Genomic DNA, 18,499 nt, shown 5'->3' with positions numbered 1-18,499 from the left:
TTAAAACTCTTTTTCCAACTTTTCTCCAACATTAAATGTATGCTCTCTGCATCCTTCAGCATCTTTCATTCCAGAAAACACAAGCCAATTGTATCAAACCTCGCCCCATATTAAAGACTGCCAAACCAGGTGAACCTCCAGTGCAGATCCTTCTTATTCCTACAGTTTGTCTACATTACTGCTCCTCTGCCTGCTAGCAATGTGACTGTCTCCCTTCTGTTTCTATAACCGATTTGAAGAGCGTTCTTAGGCAGCCTTGCAAAATACTGAAGTGATGGGTGGGCACTAATCAAAGTTGCAATGTTTTATCCTGATTTACATCTTCTCCCCATCACCATTGTAGGTTCTGTATCCTGGAAGATTTAATTGCTAGTCCTATCCTCCTTTAAACCATGTGTATGATTGCAGCAGCATCAGAATCCCATATACTGCCCAGTGCTCATCCAACACCCTGACCACTCACAGTGTCAGAACCAGCTCTGGTTGCATTCCCACCACTTCCTAACAATGAGAAATCGTTCTGGAGTAAGATGCATTGAGGTTTCCCTAACTACCCACCTGCCTCTCTTTCTCTTCTCGTGATCACCCATTCCTCCTTTGAATGCTTTCCCTTAAACTGCATGACAACCACGACGGAACATGTGCCTTGCAGACGTACCATACTGCTTCCAGCCGGTGCTTGAGCTTGTCAAACCACAGGCACTTCTTTGTAATCGTGGTCATCCAGCCCTCACACAACCCAAACAACACACAGAACTGAACTCCCCTGCTTTATCTAATTTAGAAAGGGCCCTTTAAAACATGACCCCTCTCTGTGTTATATACTAGAACAATTAAAGTGGAAGTACACTCCAATCATCTATCTGACTAGCACCAATGTCATAGTCCAATTGAAGGTTACAAGTTGTAACGCTGCCACAACCCTCCCACCAAAGCCTATTCCAGACAGCTGTAGTTAACTGAAAGATGATTACAACTGGAAAGATGTAGAGGAGGAAATTCCCTCTCAAAAGGTACCACATTTACCTCCTCACCTGAAACCTCAAGCTTCAGTTAAAACCCCAACATACAAAGATTTAAATGTAACTATACCAGCTTTCACTGTCAGCTCAGGATGAAATTTGAAACACTAGACAACTATCCCTTATACAGATCATGGAGCTACACAATTGTACTGTTTGGCCAGTGAGCACTAGAAAGACAGTGTACTGCTTAAAGCTGAGGAAGTCTGAGGTCTTGACATCAGAGATAAGATGCCACACAACATCAGTGTTTGGGGCAGAAACATGCACACCTTCTTCCATTCCCAAGGATCACACCTTCGGGGCAGTATGAATGTAATGTTTTAAACTTTGGGATGAAAAATGCTCCAGGGACATTTCAAAACAGAGGTTTAGAAAACACAGGGGCTAATATTGATGATTTAGTTGTCCGGAATGACACGTGGGAAGAGCATATTGCAGTGGTAGAAAAACTGTTTGACAGACGTTCCAAGGCCAATCTTACTGTGAACCTTGCTAAAAGTGAGTTTGGCCATGCCACAGTTACATATCTGGGTTATGTAGTAGGCCAGAGCCAACTGGCTCCTGTACAGGCCAAGGTTCAAGCTATTGTTGAGGTTTCCATTCTAACAGGCAAGAAAGCTTTAAGAAGATTTTTGGGAATGGTTGGGTATTATCGTAAGTTTTGTAAGAACTTTGCAGACATTGCTCTCCCGCTAACAAAACTTCTAGGGAAGAGTGAAAGATTTGTATGAAGTGATTTTTGCCAGGAGGCATTTGAACACCTGAAAACCATCCTGTGTTATTATCCTATGCTCAAGGTACCTGATTTTTCCAACCCATTTTCTATAGCAACAGGCACCAGTGACGAAGCTGCTAGGGCAGTACTGTTACAAAAGGGAGTGGCTGACATTGAATACCCAGTAACTTATTTCTCAAAAGAATTTAATGAGCACCAGAAAAATTATTCCACTGTTGAACAGGAATTGCTGGCACTTATTCTGGCTTTACAATATTTTGAAGTCTATATTTGTCCTGCCCAGAGACCACTTGTGGTTTACACGGATCACAATCCTTTGGTGTTTCTAACTAAGATGAAGGATAAGAATAGAAGATTATTAAATTGAAGTCTGATATTGCAAGAATATGATCTGACAATCAAACATGTGAAAGGTACTGACAATATTATAGCTGATTGTTTATCTAGATGTTAAGTTGGAAATTGTACATGTTTTTGCTCTGTCATCTGATGATTATGTATGTATTGTTTCAAACTCTTAAAATTCCAGTTAAACAAAAATTTTGCCTTTGTCAAAATTTTTTCTCTGAAGGAAGGGGGTGTAATGGGGTCCTGAATTACCCCTATGGACTGTGCTCGATTACTTCATGAACTGTGCTTTTGAAAAGAGAGAGAGAGAGGTATTTAACACCAACATCTTGTTTTAAGAGAGAGAGAGGGGCAAAGATTGCTCACAGTATGTTTACATTTCTACAAGGTCACTGGTTTCAGCTTCTGTATTCTTACAGACAGAAAAGGGAAGAGCTGTTTGAGTGGCAGTTGGTATTCAGCACGGGGAGATAAATAGAAGGTCAGATGATAGACCTCAGACACATGGTTTTGGACACTGAATGAGCTTTGTTGTGCCCACAGAAAAAGTGGGTTTTGGAGGATCGATCAGTGGCTCTCACAGTATGAACAGGGTGTGACCGGTGGGGAGATATTTGTGTGTCCAACCCTCGCCTGGGTTGATTGCTCCCCCACAGAAGAACCCTTTTGTTGTGGTCACAGTCAGTGACTTCTAAAGGATTTCGGAGGACAATGGGAAGATCGACAGTGTCAGCTCACCTGAAGACTCAAATCTCTCCCTCTCCATCACTACTCAACTCAATACCACGAACTGAACCGAACTTTACTCATCCTCATAAGACCATCTATTTACCCCTAGACTTGAAGAAGCTTGGTTTTCATATACTTCCACACTTACTGATATACTTACTTATATATAATCATTGCTAATCTGTTTGATTTATCTGCATTTATATTACTGTATTGTATAGTTATTAATAAATACCATTAGTTAATAGCAATACTGGACTCCAAGGTGTTTTCCATTTCTGCTGGTTCTTTAACCCATCACGGGGTACATGACACTACAAGTAACCACTTTTTTTATTTGTGGCCACCATCCATACTGTAACAGAGATGGTTGCCAGGCAGGATATGAACCAGGGTTGTTCAGGTAAAGATCCATATCTTTAACCAGTGGACACAGGGAGAGACTTCGACCAGGTGGATCAAAATGCAAAGGAGTCCAGAGACAAAATGAAGTTGAACAAAGAATCATTTCTTGTGGTTTTGTTAGTAGAGAACACAGGCCAGGACTTAAGAATCATTACACACAGGGCAGGTAAACTCAGAACTGAGCAAAGATGAACAAAGTGGAGGGAACTTAAATGGACAAAAACAGGCACATGTGCACTGATAAAAGCAAGACATAGGTGAAAATAATCAGATAATCAAGGGAGGAGGAGCTGAAGGACTCCAGTGTTCTTAGGTGGTCTGACCAAGGCATGGCAGGTTCCCCAGCCCTCACCCCATGACTGGCGCCTGATGGCCCAGGGTGATTCGGGAGGTGATACAGAAGTCTCTGACCAAGCACGGTTCCAGGATATCATGGGAGTGAACCCATGACTTTTCCTCTGCACCAGAACACCCCCTATCCAACAAATACTTGAGCCAGCCATCAACCTGATGGTGGTGCACATCCGCTGACCATCGGTCATGTGAGGAGCTGGGGCAATCTCGGGACTGGTACCAGCGGACTGCACAGGAGGGGCTTTACATAGGCCACATGGAAGGTGGGGTTGATATGCATGGTACGTAGCAACTGGAGTCAGTAAGTAATTGGGTTAATCTGACAGAGAACCTTGAACAGTCTGATGTAACATGGTGTCAGTTTCCAAGACTCAACCCACAGAGGAAGGTCTTTGGTGGAGAGCCACACACTTAGAACAGGATAAAATTAAGGCCCTAGCCACCTCTGATGGCTGGTTTGCCACTGTCATTGCAGAGAGGCCTTCAGAAGAGATGGCCATTTTTCTGTTAATTTCTGCAGGCAACGAAGGAGCAGTTGCTCAGCAGAAGGGTCTTCCATCTCAGACTACTGCTTGGAAAACAGAGGGTGTGGATAACCAAACTGACAGGCAAAGATCTTGAGCAAAGATCGGTTCAGAGTGTTGTAAGCCAACTCTCCCTTGAGCTGGTGATCACTCCAGGTGGTGGGATTTCCTGATACAAGGCACCTCACAGTCTTCTCCAGGTCCTTTTGGTCCTCTTCATCTGCCCATTAGACCGGGGGCTGAAGTCTCGATGTGAGACTGACTGTAGCTCTAAAGAGCCGACAAAGGCCCTCCACAACTGGGAGGTAAGCTGAGGGCCATAGTCAGAAACAACATCCATGTACTCTAAACAGATGTAAGAGCAGAAGGCTGGCCATCTCCAGAGCTGAGGGAGGCACAGAGTGACAGGCCTTATGAATTGGTCTTGTGATTCATAATGTATGCCCCCTCCCCCCGTCTGTAACACATCTGAATTGGCAGAGTTCAGGATGAAAAGGTGACCAGGTGAGCCGATGCCTAGATCTGCCTTCTGATGGTGGTCTCAACCTCCCATTGGACTGGTACCACTAACTTGGAACTCAGAAAGAAGTATTCCGGGACAGCAGACAAATATAGTGGTTTACATTCCCTGGAGAAGGCATCTAGCTTCTAGTTCTTTGAACCTGGATGGTAGGTAAAAATAAAATCAAAATAGTTAAAAAAGAGAGAGCACTGAGCCCAGAGCGAATTTAACCACTTTACCTCTTGAATATAGACCAGGTTCTTGTGGTCTGTCCAGTCTACAGGTGGATGTTTGGCCTCCTCCTGCCAATGTCTTCACTACTCCAGGGAGAAGTAAACTGCCAACAGCTCTCTATTCCCTATGTCATAATTCCTCTCTGTGAGAGAGAATCATCAGGAGAAGAAAACACAGGGACAGTAGTCCTGATCAGGTTGGGGGGGGGGCAAAAGAACAGCCCCAGTGCCTAACGTCTGAGTTGTCTACTTCAACAGTGAGTGGCAGCTCAGCTCTGGGACAGGGAGAACATCAACAGAAGCCACTATAAAGCAACACTTTAATTCCTGAAAAACAACCTTGGCCTCTGGGGTCCAGCGAAAGAGACCAGAGGTTCTTTTGATCAGAGCAGTAAGGGATGCTGCGATAGAACTGAAGTTGTGGATGAATCTCTGGTAAAAAAAATTGTGAACCCAAGAAACCACTGGAGCTGCTTTACGGTGGGGGGTTGGACCCAACCCCTGATAGTCTGGGTCTTGCTAGGGTCCAACTGTAGGTTCTCCTTTGAGACCATAAACCAGAGGAAGGAGACTGCTCCAGTGTGACGATATTTCGGTTGGGAGTAAACAAGGACCATTGAACATATTGGACATGTTTGTGTTAGGTCTTGGAGAAGATGAGTATATCATCCAGGTGCACAAAGACAAAATGATGCAGCATTTCTCATAAAACATCATTGATAAGAGCCTGGATGAAAACAGGGGCATTGACTAAACTGTACAGCATCACGGAATAGTCGTATTGTCCAGTGAGGATGTTAAAAGCGATCTTCCCAAATGTGGACCAGGTTGTTTGCATTTTGGAGCTCCAGTTCAGCAAAGATGGTTGCCCTCTTGAGCAACTTGAAAAGCATGGTCATCAGGGGAAAGGGGTACCAGTTCTTCAATGTGATCTTACTGTTGCCTCAATAAGCTATATATGGTCAGAGTCCGCCATCCATTTTTGCTGTGAGAAAGAAACCTACACGAGCAGGAGATGTGGAGGGGTGGATGAAAACAGCCACTAGAGCATCTTGGATGTACACCTCTATGGCCACCCTGTCTAGAGCTGACAGGGAAGACTCTTCTTCAGGAAGGCTGCAATTCAAATGCACAGTCAGAGGTACAATGAGGTAGCAGTGTTATGGCCCTTTTCTTACTGAAAACCTCTAGCAGGAGGAACTCAGCACAGCCCGGGAGAGGTGGGTAGGCAGGCACCCCAGCAGAAGTAGGTAGTTAGATGGCCAGAGAGCAAGAAGACCATCCACAAAATCCATTGGTGGACCAGTCAAGTTGTGGGCTGTGGAGGGCTAACTGGGGTGTCCCAAGACCAATGGGAACACAGGAGAATGAATAAAGTAAAACTGGATAATCTCAGTATGCTATTCGATATGTAGACAGACGTGGCAGATTGCAGGGCCCAGATTCTTCCATCCAGAACAATGGCCATGACCAAATGGTGGAGACAAATCAGGGGAACTCGGAGATGTCTTGCTAGTCTGAGGTCCATGAAATTGCCTGCTGCAGCAGAATCTATGAGGGCTCCAAGGTGTGTCGTTCACCCCAGAAGATAGTGGTGCACAGATGCAGCACACCTGATGGGAATGGTGAAACCTGTGATAGATCCCCCTTCCCTGAACGGGTTTCCCAACAACTCAGAACAGGCATCCAGAGAAAGTCAAGTTCTTTACCAGTTGCATCAGCTCTTCTGGAGGACGTTGACCACACCAATGAGGATGAGGCTAGGGGTACTCAGAGTACTACCTAGAGTACTCACTGCAGCGCTCTTTTCTTCTTTCCTGGAGACAATTGCCAACCAAAATGGAGTCTCAAGATCATCAACAGGGTCTCTGGCTGCCAATTCATCTCTAATTTCACCAGATAACCCAAGGTGGAACATGACTATGAGGGCCTCAGTGTCCCACCCACTTTAGCACCAGGGTGCAGAACTAGATCGCATAGCCAGCCACACCACAGGTACTCTGTCGAAGATGGGGGAGTCAGTTGGGTGCCTCTCGTCTACTGACTGAATGGTTGACCATCCTCTTCATTTCCCTGGTGAAGAGGCATATGTCTGCCCAACTTGGAGAGTTCTTCTCCCAGAGTGCTGCTACCCAGGCAAGAGTTTTGCAGAGATGAGACAGATTATATAAGTCAGAGGGGAATGTGGGTGGCAGCTTCAAAGGCAGAAAACACAGGTTAAGTAACCCTCTACATGTCCCTGGGTTGCCATTCAATCACAAAGGTTGGGGCACCACGATGGAGAGCAGAACAAGACAAATTGGCTGGAGACTCAGGGTAAGGGTGGCAGGAAGGGTTTGCTGGCTCAGCACATCAATCTTGGTGAGTGTCAGCAGGAAGATCAAGATCTGCTGGAGCATATGCTCATGTCTACCAACTGTGTCTTCCTGGTTGATCAACACTGATCAGAGAGGCTCATAGTCTGCTAGATCAATGATTTGGCTTGGTTTTGCTGCAAGAAGCATGGTGCCAGGCTGGTTTGAATGAGGGGTGTTGTGGACTACAAGGACAGATGGACACAAGTGCAGAGTAACACGGAGCAGGGAAACACAAAACTAAACCATGACACACGGGGCAGAGATAATCAAAAAGGAATCATTACACACAGGGCAGGGAAATTCAAAACTGAATCATTACACACAAGGCAGGGAATCTGAAAGCTGGATCAATACACACAGGGAAGGGAAACTGAAAACTGAATCACCACACACAAGGCAGGAAACCGAAAGCTGAATCATTACACACTGGGCAGGGAAACTGAAAACTGAATCACCACACACAAGGCAGGGAATCTCGAAACAGAAACATTGCACACTGGGCAGGAAACTCAGAACAGAGTCCCACAGATGAGGCAGGAAACTCAAAACAGAATCACAACACACAGGGCAGGAAAACTAAACAGAATCACCATACATAGGGCAGGAAACTCAAACCTGAACTATTACACACGGCGCAGGGAAAGTCAAAACTGAATCATTACACACAGGGCAGGAAACTGAAAATTGAATCATTACACACTGGGCAGGAAACTGAAAACTGAATCATTACACATTGGGCAGGAAACTGAAAATTGAATCATTACACATAGAGCAGGAAACTAAAAACTGAATCATTGCACACTGGGCAGGAAACTCAGAACAAAATCCCACAGATGGGGCAGGAAAACTAAACAGAATCATCACACATAGGGCAGGAAACTCAAACCTGAACTATTGCACACGGCGCAGGGAAAGTCAAAACTGAATCATTACACACAGGGCAGGAAACTGAAAACTGAATCATTACACACTGGGCAGGAAACTGAAAGCTGGATCAATACACACAGGGCAGGAAACTGAAAACTGAATCATTACACACTGGGCAGGAAACTGAAAACTGAATCATTGCACACAGGGCAGGAAACTGAAAATTGAATTACCACACACAGGACAGTGAAACGCTGAAGTGAATCACCACACATGGTGCAGGGAACAGAGGAATGGGGATTGAGGAGTGAATAAGGGATTGTAAAGGTAACAGAAGTGTGGGCATAGAGGAGTGGAAAAGGATTGGAAAGGTAAATAAAGGGTGGGGTTAGAGGAGTGAATAAGTGATTGCATCGGTAACAAGGGTGGAGATAGAGGAGTGGATACGCAATTGTATAGGTAACAGAGGTGTGGGAATAGAGGAGTGGATAAGGGATTGTATACGTAACAAAGGGGTGGGAATAGAAGAGTGGATAAGGGATTCTATAGGTAACAGAGGGGTGGGGATAGGGCAGAGGATAAAGCATTGTAACATTAACAGAGGGGTGGGGATAGAGCAGTTGATGAGGGAATGTAAAGGTAACAAAGGGGTGTGGATAGTGAAGTGGATAATGGATTCTATACGTAACATAAGGTGGGGACAGAGGTCTGGATAAGGGATTGTATAGGTAACAGACATGTGTGGATAGGGGAGAGGATAAGGGATTGTAACGCTAAGAGAGGGGTGGGGATAGTGGAGTGGATAAGGATAGTAAAGCTAACAGACGAGTGGGGATATAGGTGTGGATAAGGGGTTGTACAGGTAACAGAGAGGTGGGTATAGAGGATTGGTTAAGGGATTGTAGAGGTTACAGGGGGTGGGAATAGAGGAGTGGATAAGGGATTGTGCAGGTAACAGAGAGTGGGGATAGAAGAGTGCATAAGGGATTGGAATGGTAACAGTGTGGTGGGAATAAAGGAGTGGATAAGGGATTGTATAGGACACAGAGGGTTGGGGATAGAGGAGTGGAGAAGGGTTGTGTAGCTAACAGCGGGGTGGGGATAGAGGAATGGATAAGGGATTGTATAGGTATCAGAGGGTTGGTTATAGAGGAGTGGATAAGGATTGTATAGGTAAGAGAGACGTGGGGATAGAGGAGTGGATAAGGGATTGTTTAGGTAACAGAGGGGTGGGGATAGAGGATGGGATACATGATTGTTTAGGTAACAGGGGTGGGTACAGGGGATTAGATAAGGGATTGTACAGGTAACAGAGAGATGGGGATAGAGGAGTGGATAAGGGATTGTGCAGGTAATACAGGGTTGGGGATAGGGGAGAGGATAAGGGATTGTAACATTAAGAGAGGGGTGGGGATAGAGCGGTGGATAAGGTAATGTAAAGGTAACGGGTGTGGATAGCGAAGTGGATAAGGTATTGTATAGGTAACAGAGGGGCGGGTATAGAGGAGTGGATAAGGGATTGTGGAGGTAACAGATCAGTGGGGATACAGGAGTGGATAAGGGATTGTGTAGGTAACAGAGGTGTGGGAACAGAGGACTGGATAAGCAATTGTACAGGTAACAGAGTAGATAAGGGATCGTGTAGGTAACAGAGGGTGGGGATAGAGGAGTGGATAAGGAATTGTGTAGGTGCAGAGGTCAGGGCACAAAGGAGTGGATAAGGGATTGTATAGGTAAAAGAGGGGTGTGGATAGGGGCATGGATAAGGAATTGTGTAGGTAACAGAGGGGTCTGGATTGGGTAGTAGATAAGGGATTGTGTAAGTAACATAAGGTGGGGATAGAGGTGTGGATAAGGGATTGTATAGGTAACAGACGTGTGTGGAATGGGGAGTGGATAAGGGATTTTAACGGTAACAGAGGGGTGGGGATAGAGGAGTGGGTACCTGATTGTTTAGGTAACAGAGGGTGGGGATGGAGAGTGGATCAGGGATTGTAACGGTAACAGGGAGGTGGGAATAAGGGAGTGGATAAGGGATTGTACAGGTAACAGAGAGATTGGGTTAGTGGTGTGGATAAGGGATTGTGCAGATAACACGGGTGGGGATAGGGGAGAGGATAAGGGATTGTAACATTAAGAGACAGGTGGGGATAGAGCAGTTGATGAGGGAAGGTAAAGCTAACAGTGGGGTGGATAGCGAAGTGGATAAGGGATTGTGTAGGTAACAGAGGGGTGGGTATAGAGGAGTGGATAAGGGATTGTGGAGGTAACAGATCAGTGGAGATACAGGAGTGGAGAAGGGATTGTGTAGGTAACAGAGGTGTGGGGATAGGGGAGTGGATAAAGGATTGTAAAGGTTACAAAGGGCTGGGGATAGATGAGTGGATATGTGATTGTGTCGGTAAAAGTGGGGTGGGGTTACGGGAGTGGATAAGGGATTGTATAAGTAACAGAGGGGGTAATAATAGGGGAGAGGATAAGGGATTTTATACATAAGGGAGGGGTGGGTATAGTGGAGTGGATAAGGGATTATAAAAGTAAGAGAGCGGTGGGGATAAAGGAGTGGGTAAGGGATTTTATATGTAACAGAGAGTGGGGATACGGGTGTGGAGAAGGGATTGCACAGGTAACAGAGGGTGGGGATAGTGGAGTGGATAAGGGATTATAAAGGTAACAGAGCGATGGGGATAGAGGAGTGGATAAGGGATTGTAAAGGTAATAGATGGGTGGGGATAGAGGAGTGGATAAAGGATTGTATAGGTAACAGAGGGTGGGAATAGTGGAGTGGATAAGGGATTATAAAGGTAACAGAGCGATGGGGATAGAGGAGTGGATAAGGGATTGTAAAGGTAATAGATGGGTGGGGATAGAGGAGTGGATAAAGGATTGTATAGGTAACAGAGGGTGGGAATAGTGGAGTGGATAAGGGATTATAAAGGTAACAGAGCGATGGGGATAGAGGAGTGGATAAGGGATTGTAAAGGTAATAGATGGGTGGGGATAGTGGAGTGGATAAGGGATTGTATAGGTAACAGAGGGTGGGGATACGGGTGTGGATAAGGGATTGTATAGGTAACAGTGTGGTGGGGATAGAGTGGTGGATACGTGTTTGTGTTGGTAACAGATCGGTGGGGATAAAGGAGTGAATAAGGGATTGTGTTGGTAACAGAGGGGTGGGCATAGAGGAGTGGATAAGGGATTGTAAAGTAACAAAAGGAGATAGGGATAGGGGAGTGGATAAGGAATTGTATAGGTAACAGAGGATGGGGATACGGGTGTGGATAAAGGATTGTATAGGTAACAGTGTGATGGGGATAGAGTGGTGGATACGTGTTTGTGTTGGTAATAGATCGGTGGGGATACAGGAGTGGATAAGGGCTTGTGTAGGTAACAAAGGGGTGGGGATACAGGAGTGCATAAGGGATTGTGTTGGCAACAGAGGGTTGGGAATAGAGGAGTGAATAAGGGATTGTAAAGTAACAAAAGGGGGTAGGGATAGGGGAGTGGATAAAGGATTTTAAAGGTAACAAAGGAGTGGGGATAGAGGAGAGGATAAGGGATTGTAAAGTAACAAAAGGGGGTAGGGGTAGAGGAGTGGATAAGGGATTATAGAGGTAACAGAGGGGTGGGGATACAGGATTGGATAAGGGATTGTATTGGTAACAGATCGGTGGGGATAGAGGACTGGACAAGGGACTGTGTATGTAACAGAGGGGTGGGGGTAGAGGAGTGGATAAGGGATTGTTTAGGTAACAGAGGGGTGTGAATCAATGTTCTCTATAATTTTTAGTAGTCAATGTGCGCAAAAATCTTATGTTGTGCAAATTTTTCTCCTGTGACAAAAGTATTTGCGCATTGAATGCACACATGGCAGAGTTTATGTAGGCTTACAAACTATTTGGCATAAAAATGCACAGAATAACAACAAAATAACATACATATTTAAGTCACTTAGTTATTTTTTCTCTCTCCTCTCTTTGGCATTTACCCATTCTTTGTAAACTCTATCCAGACTAATAGAACTTCCATCCAATTGATAGCTTTTGATTCTCATTAACATATCCAATGACATTCACCTGAATGGTTTCTCAGCTTATTTCTGAGTTGATTCATTCCGCTAAAACCTCACTCACAGTCTGCACTAGACACAAGAAAGATTCCCCCAAGGTCCATCAACTGTGCAAGGTCGCCAAACTGTTCATTTTGAAGTACAAATGCCACCATTTGAGCAAAGTTTGAAATCAGTTTGGATTTAATTTTTTCTTGCACAGAAAGTTTGAAATCATTAAACTGTCTAAATATTACAGTATTTTCAGTGAGAAAATCATGATATTTTAGACATAAGGCATTAACTTGTTCATCGCCAAATGTGAAGTCACAATTGCAATTGCGGAGAAATCAAATGCTGACCATTCTTGTACCTCATCTCCAGGAAACCTTTCTTCTAAATGAACACAAAGACTATTTATAAAGGTCAACAACGAACTTGTATCTACTGTGATGTTTTCTTCACGTTGTTGGCTTAGCAAAACTTTAACTTTGTCACTCCACGAAACATTGTCCCCCAGATACTGCTTTCTCATATTGTTAATTTTGCCTCGCGCAAAATGAAGTGAATGAATCGGTGTCAGGCCACTCTTTTGCAGAATCTTGCACAGTGCAGCCAGTTCATCAAAGATATCACTTAAAACCTATAAAGCTACTTTGTATGTGATGTTTATCAATTTCTTGTGACAGTATTTAGCCACAGGATCATTTGACAGATCATTTTCGATAAAAATTTAGTAAGCTATCTACAGGATTTGAAACAGACCTCTGTAAACTTTATGATATGAACACTGTCCGCCAAAGATGGCTGCCGCCATGATGCAGCTGTACAAACCGGACACGGGAAAGGTGAGGTGACGTAAATTAGTGACATACTTTGTGGTATTTGAAAAACCAACTGACTAGATAACAGAAACATTTAGCTAAAAGATTATTTTCAATAAGTATAATTATTAATTAATACATTATTTTAGGTAACAAACCTTTTGTGTGCACATAAATTTCCTTTCTGCACTGGTTGAAAAACGTGCGTGCGCGCGCACACGTGCAGAGTTTAGAGGGAACATAGGTGCGGATGGAGGAGTGGATAAGGGATTGTAGAGATAACACCGGCGTGGGGATAGAAGAGTGGAGAAGAGATTGTAAAGGTAACAGAGGGGTGGGGATAGAGGAGTGCATAAGGGATTGTATAGGTAACAGAGAGGTGTGGATAGGGGAGTGGATAAGGGATTGTAAAGGTAACAAAGGGGTGGGGATAGGGAAATGGATAAGGGATTGTATAGGTAATAGAGAGGTGTGGATAGGGGAATGAATAAGGGATTGTATAGGTAACGGGGGTCTGGATAGTGGAGTGGATAAGGGACTGTAATGGTAACAGGTGTGGATAAGGGATTGTACAAGTATCAGAGAGGTGGGGATAGAGGAGTGGATAAGGGATTGTGTAGATAATGGGGGCGGAGATAGTGCAGTGGATAAGAGATTGTAAAGTAACAAAAGGGCGTGGATAAGGGATTGTAACTGTAACAGGGTGGGGATAGAGGAGTGGATAAGGGATTGTATAGGTAACAAAGGTGGGGATAGTGCAGTGGATAAGAGATTGCAAAGTAACAAAAGGGGGTAGGGATAGGGGAGTGGATAAGGGATTGTAACGGTAACGGGGTGGGGATAGAGGAGTGGATAAGGGATTGTGTAGGTCAGGGGTCCCCAGCCTTTTTTGCACTGCGGACTGGTTTAATATTGACAATATTCGTGCGGACTGGCCAACCTGGGGTGGGGGGGAAGGGTGGGGTAGGGTTGCCAACGGACAAGAGTAGCAGTTTGCCCAAAGAAACACTACAATGACCATGAAGCCTTGCGCGGACACCAATGCACATGCGTGTACCTGCCAATGATTCTCCCCCCCCCACAAATCGTTTTTGGCGATTCTGTACAGGTCGGGCGGGGTGTTAATCACAACGGGAATATAGGTGATAAGTGGCTAATACACTCGATTTCCTTTCTAAAAGGGTTTATCTGATGAATTTAATATTAAACACACAGCGCTTATTTTCCTCGTATGAATATAGTTATAAGTCAATTATCAGGGGAGGGCAGGGGAGCTTGAAGTAAGTGTTGAACGAATTTCCAGTAGAAGTGGCAGAAGCAGGTTTGATATTATCATTTAAAGAAAAATTGGATAGGTATATGGACAGGAAAGGAATGGAGGGTTATGGGCTGAGTGCAGGTCGGTGGGACTAGGTGAGAGTAGCGTTCGGCACGGACTAGAAGGGCAGAGATGGCCTGTTTCCGTGCTGTAATTGTTATATGGTTATATAAGTCACTTATAAGTCAAAAGCATCATAACATCTTAAGTAACGCTTGGATATTAAACACACAGCACATATTTTCCCCGTATGAGCATATAAAATCATTGCAACACACCAATATCGCTGAATCAGTGGGAGCCCTGGGCTTGTTTCCCTGCAACAACATGGTCCTATCAAGGGGTGGTGGGAGACAGCGACACTGTCCTCGAAGGGGGTTCCTTATGTCCAGTCTATTCCGCAATTTAGTTTTCGTTGCATTCATTGCAGAAAACTCAAGCTTCGCAGAAAAATGTTGGAAATGGAAGCAATGTTTTCAGTGCTTTCGTGGCTATCTCAGGATATTTAGTCTTGACTTTGATCCAAAATGCTGGCAGAGATGTTATGTCAAACATACTTTTCAGCACACCGTCAGCAAGCTCGAGGAGTTGATCTCCTTCCCGCGCTGACATGGATGACGCATGGGTAATGACCTCTTATGCGTAATGGCTCAACAGTGCGTGACAGGGAATGAGGAAAGATTTCCAAGCGGCCCGGTAGCACATGCTTTTCGGCCCGGTGGTTGGGGACCGCTGGTGTAGGTAGCAGGGGTGGGGATAGGGGAGTGGATAAGGGATTGTAAATGTAACAAAGGGGTGGGGATAGAGAGTGGATCTTTTTCACCCAGAGAGTTGTGGATCTATGGAATGCTCTGCCTCAGAAGGCAGTGGAGGCCAATTCTCTGGATGCTTTCAAGAAAGAGTTAGATAGAGTTGTTAATGATAGCGGAGTAAAGAGATATGGGGAGAAGGCAGGAACGGGGTACTGATTGTGGATGATCAGCCATGATCACAATGAATGGCGGTGCTGGCTCGAAGGGCCGAATGGCCTGCTCCTGCACCTATTGTCTCTTGTCTATTGTGTAGATAACAGAGGGGTGAGGATGGAGGGGCGGATAATGGATTGTTTAGGTAACAGAGGTGTGGGGATAAGGGAGTGGATAAATGATTGTTTAGGTAACAGAGGTGTGGAGATAGGGGAGAGGATAATGGATTGTACAAGTAACAGGGAGGTGGGGATAGAGGAGTGGATAAGGGGTTGTATAGGTAACAGGGGGGTGGAGATAGGGGAGTGGGTAAGGGATTGTATTGGTAACAGAGGGTTGGGGATGGAGGAGTGGATAAGGGATTGTGCAGGTAACAGAGAGGTGGGGTAGAGGAGTGGTCAAGAGATTGCAAAATTAACAGAGGGGTGGGAATAGAGGAGTTGATAAGTGATTATAAAGGTAACAAACGGGTGGCGATAGAGGAGAGGGTAAGGGATTGCATAGGTAACAGAGGGTTGGGGATAGAGGAGTGGATAAGGGTTTGTAACCGTAACAGAGGGGTGGGGATAGAGGAGTTGATAGGGGATTGTAAAGGTAACGGGTGGGGATAGAGGAGTGGATAAGGGATTGTAACAGTAACAGATTGGTGGGGATAGAGAGTGGATAAGGGATTGTAAAGCTATCAGAGGGGTGGGGATAGAGGAGTGGATAAGTGATTGTGTACGTAACAGAGAGGTGGGGATGAAGGAGTGGATAAGGGATTGTGTAGGTAGGTAACAGAAGGGTGGGGATAGAGAAGTGGATGAGGGATTGTGTAGGTAACAGGTGTGAGGATAGAGGAGTGGATACGGGTTGGAAACAGTCATCATGATGTGAGGATAGGGGAGTGGATAAGGGATTGTGTAGGTAACAAAGGGGTGGGGATAGAAGAGTAGATAAGGGTTTATATAGTTAACAGATGTTGGGGATAGAGGAGTGCATAAGAGACTGTATAGCTAACAGCGGGTTGAGGGATAGGCGTGTGGATAAGAGATTGTATAGGTAACAGAGGGTGGGGCTGGAGGTATGGATAAGGGATTGTGTTGGTAACAGAGGGGTGGTGATAGAGGAGTGGATAATGAGTTGTGTAAGTAACAGAGGGGTGGGGAGTGGATATGTGATTGTTTGGGTAACAGAGGGTGGGGATAGAGGAGAGGATAAGGGATTGTAAAGGTAACAGGGTTGGGGATAGTGGAGTAGATAAGGGATTGTATATGTAACAGAGGGGTGGGGATGGAAAAGTTGATAAGGGATTTTATAGGTAATAGAGGGGTGGGGATGGAAAAGTTGATAAGGGATTGTTTTGGTAACAGAGGGTGGGGATAAGGGAATGGATAAAGGATTGTAAAGGTAACAGAGAGGTGGAGACATGGGAGTTGATAAGGGATTGTGTTGGTAAGAGGGGTGGGGATAGAGGAGTGGATGAGGAATTGTATAGATAACAGGGCTGGGGATAGAGGAGTGGATAAGGGATTGTGTAGGTAACAGAGGGGTGCGAATAGAGGAGTGGATAAGGTATTGTACGGGTAACAGAGCAGTGGGGATAGAGGAGTGGATAAGGGATTGTGTAGGCAAGAGAGGGATGCGGATAGGGGAGTGGATAAGGCATTGTAACGGTAACAGGGTGGGAATAGAGGAGTGGATAAGGGATTGTAAAGTAACAAAAGGGGGTAGGGGTAGAGGAGTGGAAAAGGGATTATAAAGGTAACAAAAAGGTGGGAGTAGAGGAGAGGATAAGGGATTGTATTGGTAACAGATCGGTGGGGATAGAGGACTAGATAAGGGATTGTGTATTGTGACGAGAATACACATAAAATTAAGATGTTTGCTGGCCTGGGTTAGCATCAGTGACATCAGCAGTTGGTCTGCCACCTGTCCTCAGGGGGAAGGAGAGATAAGGAACATGAAGCAGCATGTGGAGGTGTTAATGAAGGAGCCATCAGTGTGGGTATTGCCAAGATCGGCTCCCCCTTTGAACCCTGAACTGTCTGAAGTGATGGACAGGCGATACCCCAGCAGGGGGATAAAAAGGGACAGGTTCGCTAAGGCAGGACACACACGACACCCGAGGTAACGAGACCCTGGAAGCGGTGCGCCTCTCACAAGTCGGTGAGAGCTCTTGGACGGCTGATCGGGGGATCAGCCTTAAACGCACAGGGTGGAAAGGTACGATCAGCGGGAACCCGGTGTGTGTCCACCCTCGCTTGGGTGCCGGGTTTACTGCAGAGGATCGACCGCATCTGGCGGAGGGGTCACAGTCGGTGACCTCAGGTGACATCACAAAGGACCCGCCTGGAAGCTGTTTGTGAGCAATATCGCCGGTCTGTGAGTGGAAGCTGTGTCTGAATGATCAGTCGTTCCCGTTCTCTCTCTCTCGCTCCCCCCACGTTGTCCATCGCCATGGCAACGATTACTGCGAACTGAACTAAATTGGACTGAACTTTTGTGTCACTTTGAAATTTGGTCATTTACCCCTAGACAACGATAGAGCTTGATTGATGCTGTTATCTTAATTCTGTGCACATGTGTGGTAAACATTGCTGAACTGTTGCATTTATTCTCCTTTCGATTACTGTGTTGCTTGTTTCTTTAATAAAACTTTCTTAGTTCTAGTAATCCAGACTCCAACTGAGTGATCCATTTCTGCTGGTTTGGCAACCCAGTTATGGGGTACGTAACAGTATGTAACAGATGGGTGGAGGTAGAGGAGTGGATAAGGGATTGTAAAGGTAACAAAAGGGTGGGGTAGAGCAGTGGATAAGGGATTGTTTAGGTAACAGAGGGGTGTGAATCAATGTTCCCTATAATTTTTAGTAGTCAATGTGCGCAAAAATCTTATGTTGTGCAAATTTTTCTCCTGTGACAAAAGTATGTGTGCACTGAATGCACACATGGCAGAGTTTATGTAGGTTTACAAATTATTTGACATAAAAATGCACAGAATAACAACAAAATGACATACATATTTAAGTCACTCAGTTATTTTTTCTCTCTCCTCTCTTTGGCATTTACCCATTCTTTGTAAACTCTATCTAGACTAATAGAACTTCCATCCAATTGATAGCTTTTGATTCTCATTAACATATCCAATAACATTCACATGAATGGTTTCTCAGCTTATTTCTGAGTTGATTCATTCCGCTAAAAGCTCACTCGCAGTCTGCACTAGATGCAAAAAATGTTCCCCCAAGGTCCATCAACTGTGCAAGGTCGCCAAACTGTTTA

The sequence above is a fragment of the Mobula birostris genome, chromosome 6 (genome assembly GCF_030028105.1).
Source record: "Mobula birostris isolate sMobBir1 chromosome 6, sMobBir1.hap1, whole genome shotgun sequence".
Lineage (NCBI taxonomy): Eukaryota > Metazoa > Chordata > Chondrichthyes > Myliobatiformes > Myliobatidae > Mobula > Mobula birostris.
The sequence above is the reverse complement of the archived record's forward strand: the minus strand, read 5'-3'. Positions refer to the sequence as shown.